Genomic DNA, 19,193 nt, shown 5'->3' with positions numbered 1-19,193 from the left:
ATTTTAGTTTGAGCTATACCATCTGTCTCAATCTATCAAATAATGTACTGTGTATGCCTGGCAAAAACAAGTGGAACAGTACACCTCATAACCCTAAGTATGCAACCACTGAGAATCTATAAAACTGGTAGAAAACAGAATCCAGCCATCTGGGGATGACTGGTTACAGCAAGCTTAGCTTCTCAGCCAGCACTCAGAGTTGCAGACTTTTAACTAGTTGGCAAAATGTCAACTAGTGTTCAAGAAGAGAAACACTAACAAACTTTTTTTTCCAAACACAAGAATTCAGATATAACTTTTCAAAGATGTAGTACTTGCCGATGTTGCTGATGAGAAGACTTCAAAAAGTAAAGATCAAGGTACTGTTACATCCTTGAAATAGAGACCAAGTTAATTCAAATCTAGCATTTTGCAGCACTACTCAACTTTTTTGGGTTTGAACATGTTTTTTCTTCTCCATATTGCCTGAATATGCACAAACAAGGGATTAAAGCCGAACAGACTTTGAACCGAATGACACAGTACCTTTCAGAGACAACTCTGAGAGACTGGAAAAAGCTCCTCCCAGGCAGGACTACATCAAAATAATCCAAAGCCTCCCTTCATCTCAGATACAAGGATTCCTAGTCCAGCCCCATATAAAAGTAAAAGAGATTGGACAACTGTGGTATAAGACATAGACATAGTAACTGGCCATGCAGCACAGTTGCCCAGAGCATGGACTCTGGAGCGAGAACACCTACTTTCACATCCCATCTGCCACCTACTAGACACATAAATAACATCAGGCAAGTTACTTGACCTCTGGGCCTCAGTTTTCTCATCTACAAAATGGGGATAATATTAACATTGTTATAATTGTCGAGACAATTACACAGTGCTTGCAAATGGCACTAAGAAACAAACTATAAATGTTGGCTATCATTCTATATTTTTCTATTGATGTTTCAGGCATAAAAAGAACCAAACCCGTTGCCATTGAGTCAATTTCGGCTCACAGCGACTCTATAGGACAGAGTAGAACTGCCCCGTAGGGTTTCCAAGGCTGTAAATCTTTACGGAAACAGACTGCCACATCTTTCTCCTGCAGAGCTGGTAGGTTCAAACAGCTGACTGAGTGCTTTAACTACTGTGCTACCAGAGCTCCTATTTCAGGCATACATTAGTCTAAAATTGAGAAAGAAACAATTAACAAGACTTCCTAAATTACTTTAAGAGAGCCCACTGGGCTGGTGGAAAAATTTCCCCTGACAGTAAGAGGATACCCATATTGCCTGGAGTGCCATCAGTAAAATGGGGTCCAGCAATCAGGGTTAACTCTTTATGTTGAGCCTTCAGGTGTCTTAGGACAACATGCCTTGTGATGTTGCCGGGTAAAAGGGCAAGCACTGCTGGAGCTGACCACACCTCACCACCCACCTCACCACCACTGCCAGGGAGAGGCGAGGTGGGGGAAGGCCACCACAAGCCAGAGAAGTGCCAACACAGAAGGAAGCCTCTCTGAACTCCACCATGCTGACTCAGCCTTCACTGTCACAAAAGGGGGTGCTGAATAAGACAAAGGACCTCATTCCCCCGGCACTCAGATCTGGATGAGGTGCCAGGAGGCCACACAGCGCAGGAAGGACGTGACTTTTAATTCCTGCTCCGCTGTGTGACCTGAAGTAACTCACTACAGTCTCCAAGGCCTTGCTCCTTTACAGTAAACTATGGAATATCCCTAGATCAGAACTTCTCAATCTTCTTACCACCATGACCCCCTTTTGCAGTCTGATGAAGCCCTGTGGGTTCCTTCTTAGCATAATGCTTTAAGCTACATAAAATACATAGGATTACAAAAAAAACTAATTATACTGAAAGATACTTATCTCAAAATTAAAAAAAAAAGTTATGACAGGAATAGATGTGATTCTTTGTTAACAATTAGAAACAAGATATAGTGTTGGTCTAATAACCACCATGATTTTGAATAGTCATAAGCATAAAGGTATTTCAATATATTACTCACAACAGTAATGTGATATGAAAATACCTATGATTTCTATTGGTAATGAAGATATTAATACTACTGTCACTTTTTGCCTACATCAATAATTGAAGGGAGTGCTAAATTTTAGATAGAGGTTAGTGAAATCAAAGTTTTAATTTTTTTCACAACCAAATTTTCAGACCCTCTGAAGTCCATCCATCCATGGTTAAGATTCCTAATTAGGCAAATACTGTCGTTGTCTCAGATTGCTGTCCAGTCAATTCTGACTCTTGGCAACCCCATGTGTGTCAAGAGTAGAACTGTTCCATAGGGTTTTCTTGACTGTTATCTTAAAGGAAGCAGATCACCAGGCGTCTTCTTCCATAATACTGCTGGGTGGGTTTGAGTGTAAACCCTTTGTACCACCTAGGGACCCTTACATAAATACTAAATCCCTTTATAATCCTAATGTTAGAAGATCAAAGATTAAATTGTGTTCCTGGCTCCCTCCACAGAAAACACTCACAAGGAGGAATAAAGATATCCCTACTCTTTCCAAATGTATAAAGATTTACAGGATAGAAGAATCTTTTCCCACCCCATCAGGTGAAGAGAGAAGCACTTATTGACTTGGAAAGGAGTTACCCAAACGCTATCAGGCCCTACCAGCCTACAGGAAAATACATATGAAGTGGCATTAAACCAAAAAAAAAAAAAAGAAAACCAAACCCATTGCCGTCAAGCCAATTCCGACTCATAGTGACCTTACAGGACAGAGTGGAACTGCCCCACAGGGTTTCCAAGGAGCTGCTGGTGGATTTGAACTGCCGAACTTTTGGTTAGCAGCCAAGCTCTTAACCAATACCATTAGCACCAATTAAACATAGTTCTTGTTCCAGGCCCGCTGCTCACGCAGGACCTCCAGTCCACTTGAAAAGTCCCAACCTATTATTTCTGGGATTCCATCAAAGGAGATTTACAAGAGCCCACAGACATTATGACAGCCAGTCCCAATACCAGCTGCCATTTCTTCCTTCCTGCACCAGCTCCCCCTAGTGTCCTGAGAAAGTAGTGACTGCATCTGCAGATGGTCCCGTAGTGAGAATAGTTAATGCCCAGAGACTTCCACACCCAGTACAGCCCACACATCCAGGAGAGAGGGGTTCTGGCCCTAGGCCACACGCTTTAGAAAACCCTACATATCACAAAAACCAGTTTCCAACGAGTCAACTCTGACTCATGATGACCACATGCGTGCCAGAATAGAACTGTGGTCCACAGAGTTTTCAATGGCTGATTTTTTAGAAGTAGATTACCAGGCCTTTCTTCTGAGGCACGAGCCTCCAACCTTTAAGTTGGCAGCCAAGCACATTAACCATATGCACCACTCTGGAACTCTACTACATATCACAAACACATACAAAATACATTTACTAAAAAATACATGGTCAGCTTTATCTTTGACATCCAGATGACTTTTAACACTAACAGCCTAGCTCCTGGTTGCAGCTGTTGAGGTCCCAAGAAAATGCTTCTACACATGTCTTGCCCAATCTCTTTGCTCCAATCAAGATGTGACTGAGTTAGAATGCCCTGATGGTTTGTAGGTTTGTGGACACTGTAGACTGTTGAGTTAGATACTATTTTAATTAGCAAGTTAGATTTGAGAATCATTAATGAAAAGACAGAGTAACTAGTCAAATCATTCTTCTTGGATGGCATAAATGCAATAGATTCTTCCATAATAATATATACTAATGCCAAGCATCCGTTTTTTTGCTTCTCTAAGTGTTCCGATCAGTGGATCTAAAGTTAATAGCAAACTAGTACAGTAATTGGAACAATTGCACATGGCATCTGAGGAACATTTTGTACTTAAACAGGTCTTATTGATAAATTTGTAAAGATGTAAACTGCATGAAGCAGGATACTAATTCTTTACCTTAACATCTAAAGAGACATTGTACCCTAAACCTGTAAACAGTTTTACTTTTATAAAAATATTTAATAACATTTAATTAAATTTCCAAAAAATACATTTAAAAATTTCAGATTTCTTTAAATACTTTTGGTTTTAAAATGTTTTATTCATCTATTATAATATGTATTTGCCCTTTAATCTCAATATGTAATTTCGGATATATTAGAAGAAAACTAACTTATAAAAATAGCTTAATTTTTTGAATTTTTATACTTAACTAATCTTTTTCATGAAAATAGACTGATATCTTGTGCACTCTGAATAAAATTACATTTTATTTTAAAATCCTCTAGGCCACAGAGAATGAGTATAAATTGAGATACTGATATATGCAACTTCTTTTTTGGAGCTCAAAAATTGAAAACGCTGAGGAAAAAAAGCAACAGAAAATCTAAAAACAGTCGGTCTGCTTAAATTTTTAAAGCTGAAAACAATGAAAGTAGACTTTTGTCAATCCTAACCCGTATAAAATCCACTAACAGAACATTACAAATTCTTTATTTAATGAAGATTTAATTACTGTTCAAAATAATAAAATTGAGCCAGAAAATTGTTCTCATCAAATCTACAACTGGAACTGGTCAGACGAAATTCCTGGGACTTCACATTCTTTACAAATAAAGATTTAATCATTGATCGAATTAATAAGGATGTGTGTGGGCTAAACCCCACAAATACAGGTGGCAATAGCTCTTTCCCCAGTTGTATGTTCTTAACTGCCCCCCTCCTCAAAAGCTTGCTTTATAACCAGTTCTCCTCCAAGACAGTCATGAAAGCAGTTCCATCTGGTTCTTGCCTCCACATTACTCAGATTCTTACAAAGTTTTTCATGAAAACCTTATAGCCATGTAATGCAACAGCTCAAATCCAGTCCAAGGAGCTAATGAGGCAACAGCTATTCACTTCATTGTTCATCTTGGAAATCCTCTGCCCCACCTCAGCCAGTTACAAAACCATAGCTCAGTCCAGTGAGTGACAACACACACTCAGTGGATCCAGCTACGGGAGTGAAGGAGGAGGGAGTTCTGCAAATGGAGTCTGATAAATTCCGTACATTTATAGACAGAACCATTCACTAGGTTTACCTCTTTTCAATTTGTATTGTCTTCTCCCTGATTCTAAGGCTCTTGGCTACCATGTGCTTCCCACCTCCACACCACTTGTGCCTTTCCTTACTAGACTTATTAAAATTAAGGTCTAGTAGGAGGAAGAAGGGCAGCAGAGGCCAAAGAGAGTGCAGCAGGCCTCAAAAAGAGCCCTTTCACATTTTTGCTCATTATACAGTTCCTACACCTGGAGGATAAATCTCATAACAAGTTTTTTTTGTCAACAACTTACAGGAGCACAGAGAATGTTTTGCATAAGGTTGTCTCTTTCACACCTGGAAATTTAGAGGAACGATATTTCCTAAACATCTGAGTTAAGAGACCGACTCCCCTAACAATCCATAACCAATTCTGTTTAAAAATTTATATGGTGTCTTGGTTTTCATATTTTAGATCTAGAAAGAATTCCAGAGGTCTTGAAGATCGATATTGAAATTGTTTTGCTGTTTTTTAGTACACAAAAAAATCTAGGAAGTGAGTAGTGAGATAGGAGTGAGATAGGAGCAGGTTGAGTTACTTGCCTAAGGTCTGTAAACTATTCTATGAGATCCAGGGCAAGAACTCCAGCTTCCTGACATTTCAGCCAATGGTCTTTCTATTTCCAGTTAATCACTGCCTTCCCCTCACCACACACATAGTTAACTACTCATTGTAATGTTTACTTGTTGCCATGTAAGGTAGATATTATTTGGTCAGGAAATTAGTTATCAAAAGGTTTTGGTAATGTTAGAAAATAAAACTTAGAAAACCATTGGGTTATCAAGAGTCATCTTTATATAAGTCATTTTGCATATTATTACTAAATACATGAACTCAAACAACTCTAATTTTAATGAAGTTATAGAAATTATACAGAACGTTTCTAAATTTAATTCTCTAAGATACCTGAGAGCATTTGAGTAATAATGTTATTATGAGCAAAAAGATTAAAAAATGTGTTCTTCAGAAAATGTTAACTAATTGCATCTGTTGTGAAAAATAATTCACAGTGCTAACCTTAAAATGGAATTAATTTATTTTAATTTAATTTTTCATCAGATTTCCAAAATGCATCAAACATATGCATGTAATACAGAGCACATGGAAAATAAGTTATAAGTGATTAAATTCCAGCAATACGTATCTAAAATAAACTGATAAATAACTTCAACTAAATGATTAAATTATCATCATCCACTAAACCACCTCTATATTCTAGACAAAATTCTAGATGAACAAATAGATCTTGCATCCTGTATGCTGCACTGGCCAGCTATCCTGTTTCCAAAAACACAAATATATCTCCTTTAGAAATTCCTTTTGAAAAACTAAAACTGGTTCTTTAAAATAAAATGTCTCTTATTATACATAATTCTTAGTTTACAAGAAATTTCCACTATATATAAGTAGTTTAAAAAGAAAAGCTTATATGGGGACTCTGAATAGCTCCATTTACTTTAACTAGTAGAAAAGTTGTTGATAACTAACCAAAGTATTTCAAGTCTTGCTCCTGTCAGCTGGTAAAAGCTCACAACACACAAATTAAAAAAACACACATATAGCTCTAGATATTTTTAAAAGACTATGTCCCTTTGACCTATGAATGGTAAAAGGGAACATAATAATTGATTACTAATTTATCAAAATGATGCTATTATATACTTTCTGATCAGATAACAATATTTTATCCACTTACAATAACCTTAAGTTTTCATGAGTTGTTCGGTGACCCCCATTAATACTACATTTCCCAGTTAAAAGCATTAATCTGTCTTACATTTATGTGAACCAGAATGAAAAATATAAGTTATTCACGAACATCTTTCCACCGTTAACTTGAATGAATGAATGATCGAGACACACACATCAGACCAGTTCTAATTCTCGTCCTCTCCTCTAAGACACAGATACAAGGTGCAAAGAACATATATATGCTTTAGAAAACAATACAGGCACAGATGTATGCTATCTAGAAAATAATGCCATAGTGAAATTAGCTATTTTTTTCTCTCTAGAATTTAGAAATCAACACATAACATTTTATCTTTGTCAAATAATACTTCCAAATTTGTTTTGAGGAATTCTTAAAATACATGGAATAAATGTCTAAATTAACATATACCAAAACCAAAAAAAACAAACCCATTGCTGTCGGGTCGATTCCAACTCATAGCGACCTTACAGGTCAGTGGAGAACTGCCCAATAGGGTTTCCAAGGAGTGGCTTACGGATTTGAACTGTGGACCTTTTGGTTAGCAGCCATAGCACTTAACCACTATGCCACCAGGGCTTCAAATTAACAGTTACTCTAAAAAACACTTCAATGTTTATCATCTGCAAAAACTCAAAATTTTTATTTTTAAATTATGAAAATTACTGCCATATATACATATAAAATGCACATACATTTTATATTTGCTTTGAAAACAAAAGAACTCAAGATTAAGAGTTCTATCTCCAAGGTTCTATTGGTTTCTTACTTCAATTTGAATTTTTGACTATCTAAAACAGAGGTAAACATGGTGGCATGTTACACTTCACTCAGATAGCTATGAACATATGCTGCAAAGCAAATAGGGGAAAAAAATCAATGCCTTGTTTCTCATACAACATAATCATGCTGAAATAAAAATAGGATAAATCCTGCAAGACACAAACCTGTCAGCCACAGTTGCCAGTTGGAAAAAAAGTAGAAGATGATTTAAAACAAAAAAAGGAGGCAAAGAGAGGAAATAAAAGGGTAAAAAGGAGAAATCAATACCTGGCAAGGGATATATCTTTACACTCTCAGATTTATTGTGGCTTAAGAGACTGGTTGGAGCCCTGGTTAAGAGCTACCGCTGCTAACCAAAAGGTCAGCAGTTCGAATCCAACAGCCGCTCCTTGGAAACCCTATGGGGGCAGTTCTACTCTGTCCTACAGGGTTGCTATGAGGTGGAATCGACTCGATGCAAGGGGTTTGGTTTTGGTTTAAGAGACTGGTTTGGAGTCCTGGGTGGTGCGAACAGTTAACAATTTGGTCGCTAACTGAAAGGCTGGCAGTTTGAATCTACGAGAGGTGCCTCGGAAAAAAGTCCTGGTGATCTACTTCCAAAAATTCAGCCTGGTGATCTATTTCTGAAAACCCTATGGAGCATAGTTCTCCTCTGACACACACGGGATCGCCATGAGTCGGAGTCAACTTGAGGGTAACTTCTTCACAAGAGACTGGTTTAAGTCTCCCGGTTTCAATGGTCCTTCCCCCTGCTGAGCTTCATCACTGGTTGAAAAGATCTTGCCAGTGCCTCCAAAGGTCTAAGATGGAGCTATACTGGGGGAATTCCATGGGGATATTTACATGCACACACAAACAAACACACTGGCCTTATCTATCCCAGGGCTTCTGATGACACAGGGCAAAACATCTTGCCAACTCCAATCTCAAGGAAAGGGGATCACATCACTGCATTATGTAAAGCCTAATGGGAATGCAGGGTAATTTCTATACAAACTCTGAGGAACTGTAGAATCATTAATCTAGCAGCTGGATTACTGTACTCTTGTAAGTGAAACACATATTAGGGTTCAAAATGACGGAATAGTTCTGAAGAGTAAAAATATTAGTGTATTAATACTCACTTCATATATGTACTTGCAAACAAGCTATCTAAAGAACAGAGAAACTTACTTATATTAGTTAGTTTCTGGTATGAAGGAAGCATTCTAATTTAAAATTTTGCATGTCTTCTCTCTACTTAGCTATTTTCCCTGCCCCCAGCCTGGGATACAATGGGAACTCAAAAAATGTTTGCTGATTGAGTGATCAAGTAAATGAATGATTTTAAACACACATGTTCGCCATGCTCATGCACTAGTATGCATTTGTAGGGTTAAGAAGCAATTGCTTCTTCCTCTGTTCTATTATCCCTTTTAATTTCTCTCTTTTTATTCCCTCTTTCCTAGTTTTTTACAGGTAAAATAATCATTAGAGGGTGGTCTGATATAATTTAAAATGCCCTTTGGTAAGACAGTACACAATACCGGGGAAGCCAGCAAAACTTGACCAAGGCAAGCTCATGGAAGTTCCATAGACACATCCAAACTCCCTGAGGGACCGAATTACTGGGCTGAGGGCTGGGGACCATGTTCCTGGGAAACATCTAGCTCATTGGCATAACATAGCTTATAAAGAAAATGTTCTACATCCTACTTTGGTGAGTAGCATCTAGGGTCTTAAAAGCTTGTGAGCAGCCATCTAAGATACTACACTGGTTTCACTCTGTCTGGAGCAAAGGAGAATGAAGAAAACCAAAGACACAAGGGAAGGAGCACTCCAAAAGAATAATGGACCACAAGTACTACAGCCTCCACCAGACTGAGTCCAGTACAGCTAGATAGTGCCTAGCTACCACCACCGACTGCTCTCACAGGGATCACAATACAGGGTCCCAAACAGAGCTGGATAAAAATGTACAGCCTTCATCTAAAATACAATAAAAAATTCTTTAATGCTAAAAAAAAAATCTTTTGTAATAATACAGGTGCCTCTGTGAATTTTCTTTTATTATGCCCAGTTTGTTGTAATAATTGCTTAAAAGAAAACAACTACAACAAAGTCAACTAAACATAACCCCAATATAAATTTCACCCCTTTCCATTTCTATAGTAATATGCTATCGATCATAACAAAGCAAATTCTGGTTTTCTCTTTAGCAAGTTTTGTTATTATTCCTAAATGTTAAATTATTAATAGTATCCCTACCCCCTCCTGCTAGATTACTGAATTCCTGTCCTATGTTTCCTCAGGGTGTATGTGACACAATATGCCTGAATACCACTGTATGTTTTGTCTGTTTATTGGCACATCAATATCCTTGAGGACAGGAAAAGAACTGGTGTGTGTGTGTGTGTGTGTGTGTGTGTGTGTGTGTGTGTACTTCCCTGGATTGTTCTCCGTGGAAATCTCCCTCCACATGGGAAAAGAGCCAAGGAGAGCCCGAGGACTTCCCTGACCCTGAGCCAAGGGCATGGCAAATGCACTCACCATTACCAGCTGGGTGCCCAAACTAGGAAGGAGCAGGAAGGAAGAAAGAGGAAACAGGGCAGAGGAGGGAAGCTGGGAGTAAGTGTTGAGGTCTTTGACTTGTGATGAAATAATCTGGGAGTTTAACATTTTTTGCAGCACTGTAAAGTTTTGTAAAGGCTTCTCAGGGCTAACACATTCTCAAGTGATGCCTTCTAAGACCAGCCACAGTGCTAAATACTAAATCTACTGAGGTTTATGTAAATTTTACCCATCAGGAGAAACCACAGAGGAAAAGCTCAGCCTTTCTCCCACGGATGCATTTTAAGGGTGTCTTCAAGATAAGTAATAACCTTTATAAAGCCCCACAGTATTTCTATACTGAAACTTCTTCAGAAACTGCCTCTAATCCTTACATTTCCAAATCCATTGGCCCTTTCTTAGGTGACATCATGGGTGAGACTTCTGCAGCATTTTACACTGTTAAACATACCTCCTTAAGTATAGAGCTTCCAGCTCAGGATCTGGCATATAGTAGGTACTCAATAAATAACGTTTCCTTTCTCTATAAATTCCCCCCTCCCTTAGCCTTTTGACACTTGCCTCTCCTGGTTTTCTAGCTACCTGTATTGACAGCTATCCTCTGTCTGACCTCCAAGGCCCAGGTGAAGCTTCGGAATTAATAGCTCTCTCCTCGGTGTTGCCATAACCCTTTGCGGCACTTCCATTATCAACCTGATTATGGTCTGGTTTGCATTTTAGTTAACTGGGTACATATTTGATATCTCCCATTTCATTTTCATCTTCTGCGGAACAGGGCCACTTTCATTTTTCTCAACACCCACCTCTAGCACCAAGCACAATGTCTTGAACATGGCTGGCTTTCTATAAATGCTAGATGTTGAACTCTTCCTATAAATGTTGGTGTTGAACTCTTCCTGTTTCCAGCTCCCTCACAGCCAATCACATGCCAAAACCTCCAGATAATTCACCTACAGTGCTCCTCCCATCTATCCTTTCTTTTGTATTCTTATCACAACCATCCCAGTTCAGAGCCTCATTAATTCTCATGGAGACAATCCCAAAAGCATCCTAACTTGTCTACCACCAGGTTTTCCACCTATTATCTGTGATACTATCTTTGGAGGATAGGTTAATCTTTCCGAAAATAATTCAATCATGTTACTCCTTAGCTCAAAAATGGGTAAAGGTTCCCTAATGCCTACCAAACTGATGTATTAATTACATCCAAAGACCTCTATACACTCAAGGTCTCTAGGTACTTTTCCTTCCTCTTCACTTACAAATGTTGTGTTTCAAACATACCAAGTTACTTCTTGTTCCATGATCACATCCATATTATCTATCCCATCTCTTTGCCTACATGCATGTAATTCTACCCACCTGTCAAAATCATTCCTTTCTTTAAAGCCCTCCTCAGGAAGCACTTCTTGGCCCCCAGTTTCCCCCTTCCCTACATATCCACAAGAAAATGCACATGATTTCTTTCTCCTCTGTATTAGCAAAACAATTATTTACACATCTCTGAGAGCACATCTATAAATTTTCTTATATTCAAGTCAGGTATGTACTAATCTTATCTCTTTTTCAGGTTTATAAGCAACTTGAAGGTTGAAATGCCAACTTACTCATCACTGCATTCCTCCACGGCACCAGAACACTAAATTGCATATAACAGAAATGCCATAAATATTCACTGAATTTAACCCGACTAAGGCTTTCACAAATAACAAAAAAAAAAGCTCAGGTTCCATATCAGAAGGATAGAGGCTCAAGCCAACTCAGTGCTGGCGTCTGGGATGATTGGTGTTCACAAAATTTCCACTTAAGGCTGATGACAGAATCAAGCTCTGCTACAGTCAATGAATAATTTATTTCTGCACAAAACATTCTGTTAATGGAAATCTTTTTATGGCTCAGGATCTAAAATATATTTACTGCCCTATAGTTATTAAATGTTTGCTTTAATCATTAGCACACAAGGTAATCACAAATGATAATTACAGGATCATTATATGCCCTTAAACGGATTTAATCAAGAGTGTGTCTTCTGAAATTCAAAAACTGCTTAGTGGAAGGTGATGGGGGTGGAATACACTGGAACCAACTAATTCACTGCTGCCATCACATTTAAGAACCTAAGGATTCTGTTAGAAATACCACCAACTGAAAGAACAACTGTAGATCCAAATGCCTAATACATTTTTTAGATCTTTGTCCTCAATTAAAAATTTCCCTGCTTCCCTGAACTAGACTGTCTCAATCAAGTGCATCATAGAAAAGGAGTAGTGCATGTGTTTGCACATTCCGTAGATTTTCCAGCCTGCCAAAAAATGTTCCTTTGCTATGCTATTTCAGCAAGTCGTGAGATGGCAATGATCGTGCTCCTCAAAAGGAAAAGATAGTTATTTTTCCCATATGTTTTTATTTTAGGAGGCTACAAAGCACACTTCTGGCTGCTGAGAGTACTCTGACAAGTACACATGTTCCTAGGGAGGTGAATCTAGGGGATTTTGGCAGGGATAGTAAGGTTGAGAAAACCTAAAACCTAAGCTCTCGGGAAATATTTAAGGAGCTGGAAGAACAGCAAAAAGGAGACTCAAGTCTTCCAGTGAATTCCTTTTTCTAACTATCAACCCCCATGGGGGAGAAAAAAAAAAGAAGCAAAGTTGTATGAAATCCATGCTTTTCATCTTCTTTTATCTCAAACTCAATGGATATGCAATAAAATTCATCATACTACTACCCGAACCAGCTTCTCTCTTTACTTCCTTTTTCTATTAAAAGTAATGTCCAAACTCCCAGGCTCAAAGCCTGGTGTCATCACTGACCACTTCCTCCTGCTCTTTACCCCCAGAGTAAAACACACATACACACCCTATACTCAGTGAGGCAGCCCCACATTGACTTCCTGCACACTTTCCCTCCTATCCTCTGTCTCCTGTTGATCCCTGTAGCTACCACTCCAATACAGATGCTTATCACCTCTGATCCACCTCACAAAGTCAGGAGATCAGAGTCCAACTGGCAAATTTCCAAAGGGCAGGTCAGGGCACAGTGCCCTTGGCTACACAGAATCCAAGGACAATTACCAGAGGCAGCAACCTGTAGACTTGCCAGGAGACTATTAAGGAAAACAATTTGAGCTGAGAGTAGCCACAAGGGCTCCATGATGCAAAAACTGAGAAGGAAGGAACTGAGGGGAAAGACTAGAGAAGTGAAGTCAGAAAGAACTCCCTGAACCTGGGACTCAAATGGTCCCCAAAGTTTTCCAGCAGTGTCTTTGTGATGTAAGTGTGGAAAGAGACTTAAAAGGCGCAACAGGAGGTGACAGCTCTCATGTAAATTAATGTAAATGACTCCTAAGCGGTTTTGTGCTGGCAGGAGTCCTTCGCCCACTCAGCCCCACCCTCACCTCCACCCCCCATGCCATCCAACACAACCCAGCCAGATTTATCTTCCTAAAGTGCAGCTCTGATTGCATCATTCTTCTGTTCAAAAATTTCCAGGGACTTCCCACCACAGACCAAATTAAATTTACACACCTTAGTCTTGAAGTCAAAGACGGCTATCTTCCACACTGACACCACATTTCTATGCATATCTCCAGGAATCCCTTCTAATCAAGCGGCCAAATGTTATTTTATCTCCCTAAATCTTCTCACAGAAGCCCTGGTGGCACAATGGCCAAGTGCTTGGCTGCTAACTGAAAGGTCGGTGGTTTTAACCAGCCACTCCGCGGGAGAAAAGACCTGGTGATCTGCTTCCGTAAAGATTACAGCCTTGGAAACCCTAAGGGACAGCTCTACTCTGTCCTATAGGGTTGCTATGAATAGGCATCAACTCAATGGCATGCAGCAGCAACAACAAAACTTCTCAGGGGTTAATTGTTTTTGCCGCTAAGGTCAAGACAAGGAGAATAAAATGTCCTTGACGAGGGAATAGAAACCCCTGGTGGTGTAGTGCTTTAAGAGTTTGGCTCCTAACCAAAAGGTTGGCAGTTCAAATCCACCAGGCACTCACCAGAAACTCTATGGAGCAGTTCTACTCTGTCCTATAGGGTAGCTACGAGTTGGAATCGACTGGATGGCAACAGGTTTGGTTTGGTTTTGAATATAAGGAGATTTGCTGGAGTTTTTTGTTATTTTTTTTTGGAGGGGGTGTTTTTATTTTACTTCAAGAAGATTTTTTTGCGTTCAAAAAAATCCCTAAAAAATACATAAATTTGTTCTTATGACTCTGAGCTGAATATTTAATAAGTAGCAGACTTGCTGATTCACCTCACTAATATAATTAAAATTAAAAAAAAATCTGTGCTCAGGTATCAATTTGCAGCCTCCAAAATGAATTTTAAAAGAAAATTAATAACCAAATACTTTGATTAAATTAATCAAATATTTATTGAATCTGTACTATTTTTTTCAATATTGTTTTCAAGGCTGCAGAGAATACTAATAAAATAAAGACATAGTTTTTGGCCTCAAGCAGATTACAGTGCAAGAGGAGATGAAAACAGAAATCACTTTAATAAAAAGCACAACACAAAAATACATACAAAAAGTGATATGAGAGAATGATAAGATGTGAAGGGGATTCTGAGGGCAGATGAGAACATAAAACATGAACATAAGTAATATTAAAATAAAACAATTAACCAGACTCTGATACCCGCAAAGTGTATTAACCAATAATGCAAACAATAGATGAGGTAGAAAATGCAATTAACAAAGTTAATTTGTCTTCTGGCAATTTGTGGATGAGAAGTCAATGTAACATCAGGTTCAAAAATAAAGTGAAGATCTCTAAGTGGGTGATTTTATTCAGTATCCAATTTAGTAATTTAGAATGAAGAATATAACTGCCAAAGGAACTCAAACTCCAAAGGCCATTTTTGGTCTATAAAGATGTTGCTTGGAGATTATGAGATTCTCAGAGTAGGAGGAGTGACCCAGTGAGCTTAACAGTTAGTGTCTGCAACCTTCAATTTCTAGAAGAAAGTTATGCCTATCAGAGGTCTGGAAAATTCACAATCGTGGGTCCCAGTATTTTCTCCCTTGGAAAGAAAGTAGAGGCGTACTGCCTCCAACATTCTCTGAAATTATGAGATCTGACTATTCCCCAGAACTCCAACATAGCTTCTATTTAATTATATGAATCGTACTAAACAGAAAATAGTGACAACCTCAACAAAGCTCCAATAGTTGAGCACTGTCAGGAAAACTATACCAGTGACCTGGCAGTGAAGGACATAACATCTGAAGTTGGGAGAAAAAAATGTGTTGCCACTAAGATTAGACTGGACTATGGGATATAAAATGATACTCATGAAGAGCGTGCTTCTTAGCTCAAGTAGATACATGAGACTAAACGGGCAGCTTCTGTCCGGAGGTGAGATGAGAAGGCAGAGAGGGTCAGGAGCTGGTTGAACGAACACGGGAAATCCAGGGTGGAAAGGAAGAGCGTGCTGTCACAGTATGGGGAGAGCAATTAGGGTCACATAACAATGTATGTATAAATTTTTGTATAAGAAACTAACTTGAATTGTAAACTTTCACTTAAACTACAACAATAGAAAAAAAAAATGTGTTGCCACTGATTCTGACTCATGGCAACCCCATGTGTTTTGCAGTAAAACTCTGCTCCATAGGGTTTTTTAAAAGTTGATTTTTCAGAAGTAGATAACCAGGCCTTTCTTCTCGGGTGTCTATAAGTGAACTTGGACTTTTTGGTTGGGACAACCAGGGCTGAATTCTGGTTTTACAACTTACTAGTGCTGTAACTTTAAGGAAATCATTTAATTATAATCCCCTGAGCCTTTTTGTTTCCTCATACACAAAATAAGGTGTGAGTAATATCTGCATAACAGTCATTGCTTTAATGTACAATAAAGCCTTTGTAAACTGTAACACATTACTCAAATGTTAATTCCCATCATCATAGAAACAATGTACATGACCACTAAGTTCCATTGTGTAGGTTTTGCCTGGAGAGTGAAGGATGAGAGGTTCCCACACAGTGCAAGCTAAAGCAAGGAGAAAGGAAGAACGATGGACAGAAGGGAATCCTATGAAATGATGTGAAAGCTACCCTCAGTCAGGGTTCCAGAGAGCTACAGAATGCTCATGAAACCAAAGGCGCATTGCTCATACTACTGGCTCAATTAATGCTTGTTGACTGACTGCATGAAGGTCCAGCTGAGTGAAACACTTGAAAAACAAAGACCCAAGTTGTGTAAAAGAGTATAAGAAAATAACTGTGGACAAATGAAAACGTGTAGCCCAAGAAGCTAACAGTAATAGACTCTACTTGCACAGGCTATAATGGCAAAACAAATGGCCATCTTTGTCAGTAGAGCGAGAATCTTACAAGTGTCACATCAGTTTGTTAATTACTGATACCATCTTTAGTTAAGCAAAACACAAAGGACCCAACAGAAGAACTGTATGCATGTGAAAAACTATAAAATAACTCTATATAAGAGGAAATATTTTGAAGGCCATATGCACTGAAGCTCATAATGCCTACCATGAATTATATTTCATAGGAGAAATATAACAGCAGATCTATTTTGCCTCCATATTAAATCTTTACAAGACCTGCTAAAATGTGACCAAATAGAATGGATTGAAAGTATTTCTTCTTTTTATTTTCCTTATTGATGTAAGTAATAACAAGAAAAAATATATAAAAGCATATCAGAAGACAAAGTAGCAGATGGATGAATGAACAGTGGGTCTGAGAAAACTACAAAATATAATAATTTATACTGAAAATAAAATTACATATTTTGGATTTCCTAATTTAAAATAAGATTTCAATAACTTTTGACTCCAAAAATTACTAACTATAATAACTAGGTGATTCTTCACAAATTAATTATTGCTCTGAAACTCGATTATCCCAAATGAACATTGTTGTTGTTGTTGTTGTTATTAGGTTCCATTGAGTCGGTTCCAACTTATAGCGACCCTATAGGACAGAGTAAAACCGCCCCATAGGGTTTCCAAGGAGCGGCCGGTGGATTTGAACTGCCAACCTTTTGGTTAGTAGCCGAACTCTTAACCACTACACCACCAGGGCTCCCAAATGAACATAGAATGCTTAATTCTTACTTAAAAAAAATTAAGCACCTAGCTCAGAGCCTGGCTTACAGAAAGTAGCCAATGAATATTAATGATTTTCACTTCCCCTCTTATCTTTCCTAAACTTAAAGAAGAAATACCACGCATATAATTCCTAAATAATTGCATCTGATGTAACAAGAGAATGTAACTCTGAGCACGTGGTTGAAAGTCCATAGTCCAGGTAATATTCTATTAAAACAAATAATGTCAAGACAAGTCTGAAGCACTGGCTACTTGAAGGAAAATGGCAGGACATGGAAAGCAACATTATCATAAAGATAGAATAATCTGTATTTATCTTTCACAAAAAGTACCATAAAAGGAAGAACATTCTAACAGTGAAAGTTTTCTTTTCTTATACTGCAAACAGTTTTCTATTTACTACCAATTGGAGCAGGAGGGGTGGGAAGACATTTAAAAATTTATTACTTGAAAAAAGTCCTCACTCAGGCTAATGCACCCAGCTAGGTTCACTGATAAAGTCGCCAAGAGGCTGTTGATTGTGTGTAGTACGCCCATCATGAAAAAAACTTACCAATTCCATATGGTGTGTTTCCTACTGAATAGGAGTATTTTGTTTGAGAAAAATATATCCATCTCTATGAGTTATGCCCATGTTGATGAGTGTAATCAGTCACAAGATTAATAAAATATAATTGCCACTATATTTAAACAATGATTGCAGCTACTATTACCACTACTAGTCATCATCATCATAATCACTACTAGTTACTGAGTTCCTACTACCTGCCAGATGTTTAATTCTCACAAAACCATGTGAATTAAATAGCATCCTTATCCCCCTTTTGCAGAGGGGAAGCAGATGCTTACTAAGAATAAGTAGTAATAACTGTATTAAAGGTAAATATAATAAACCTTAACCAGATACTAACAAACAATTGTGAAATACAGGGTGAAGAGGGCAATAAACAGTACCTCCAAACCAAAGAGTTTACAAACATTTTTATAAAAGCAATGATAAGGTATGTTTTATTTTGCTAATTCTTATATTACTTATTTAACTCAAAAAATAATTATTATCTTAAAACACAGTGGTTCCAATGAGCTGACTTAACCAGAAGAACCTAAAAGTCACACAGTGCAATAAACAAGGAGAAATCTCACTGCACTCCAAGTCCAGGCCATGTCCCCTCTCAGGAGACACTTAACAGCACAGTGTCCTAAGTATGATGTAAACAAGGTCCCACCAACTGAAATTTAACTTTAGCACTATTGGGTACTTTGGGAATAATTGTAAAAGTTAACCTAGTGAGTACATGGAAAATTAACTGTGGCAGACAAAGACATTTAAGTTAGTGGTTCAGAGTATTAATTTTCATCTTCTAGCATCTGTGTAGCTATCGAAGAAATTAAGGCTTTGCGTTTGAAACTGTTTTAACATCTCTCTTCCTGATGGGTTTTTTATCTAACTGCCTTACGGCCCTTTAATTATCCAGAATTTTTTCAAATGGCACCATATGCCCATAACAATGAAAATGGTTGGTCACAAATAAATATTGGGACACTGACCTTGCAGGCAGAATGAAAAGACTCCCTGGAGTTTCCACGCTTGGTATTTTCTGCTCTCAACGAATGAGCAAATGCTACACTAAAAATCAAGTTCCAAGGCACTTGCCTCAAGGGAGAGTATGTTTTATAAAGTTGAGGGGAGTTGTTGGCATTGCACAAACTATATGACAGTATCACTGAAAAACTTCCTGACCTCATCCTGAGAAGATGCTCACAGGTAAAGCAGGCATTTTGATTTGAAAGTCTGCTCCCTAAAGGATTGGATACTTTCCTCTCATTCATTATCATTCATCAGATTGTATAATACTCCAGTTTATTCAGAGGAAAATCAAGTAACAAGCTGCACAATTTTAGAATCATGAATAAAATTTAGAATTTCAGAAACTCAAATCTTTCCACCTAAGCTAGGGATACTAAAATCTTTCCAAATTTTCTGTAACTATACAAAGGGTTAATTGAAGAATGAGTATGCCTGGATTTA

At 38.0% G+C, this 19,193-nt stretch overlaps 1 protein-coding gene across 15 annotated transcripts in view; it reads right to left on the bottom strand.

Moving 5' to 3' along the window:
* The window catches only part of HIVEP2 (HIVEP zinc finger 2), a 243,284-nt gene that overhangs the window by 81,781 nt on the left and 142,310 nt on the right, over positions 1 to 19,193 (bottom strand). The gene's annotated exons all lie outside the window — the stretch shown is intronic.

This window comes from Trichechus manatus, unplaced genomic scaffold, assembly GCF_000243295.1.
Source record: "Trichechus manatus latirostris isolate Lorelei unplaced genomic scaffold, TriManLat1.0 scaffold00002, whole genome shotgun sequence".
In the NCBI taxonomy this organism is placed as follows: domain Eukaryota; kingdom Metazoa; phylum Chordata; class Mammalia; order Sirenia; family Trichechidae; genus Trichechus; species Trichechus manatus.
Note: the sequence above shows the minus strand (reverse complement) of the source record. Positions and strands in the feature narration are given on the sequence as shown.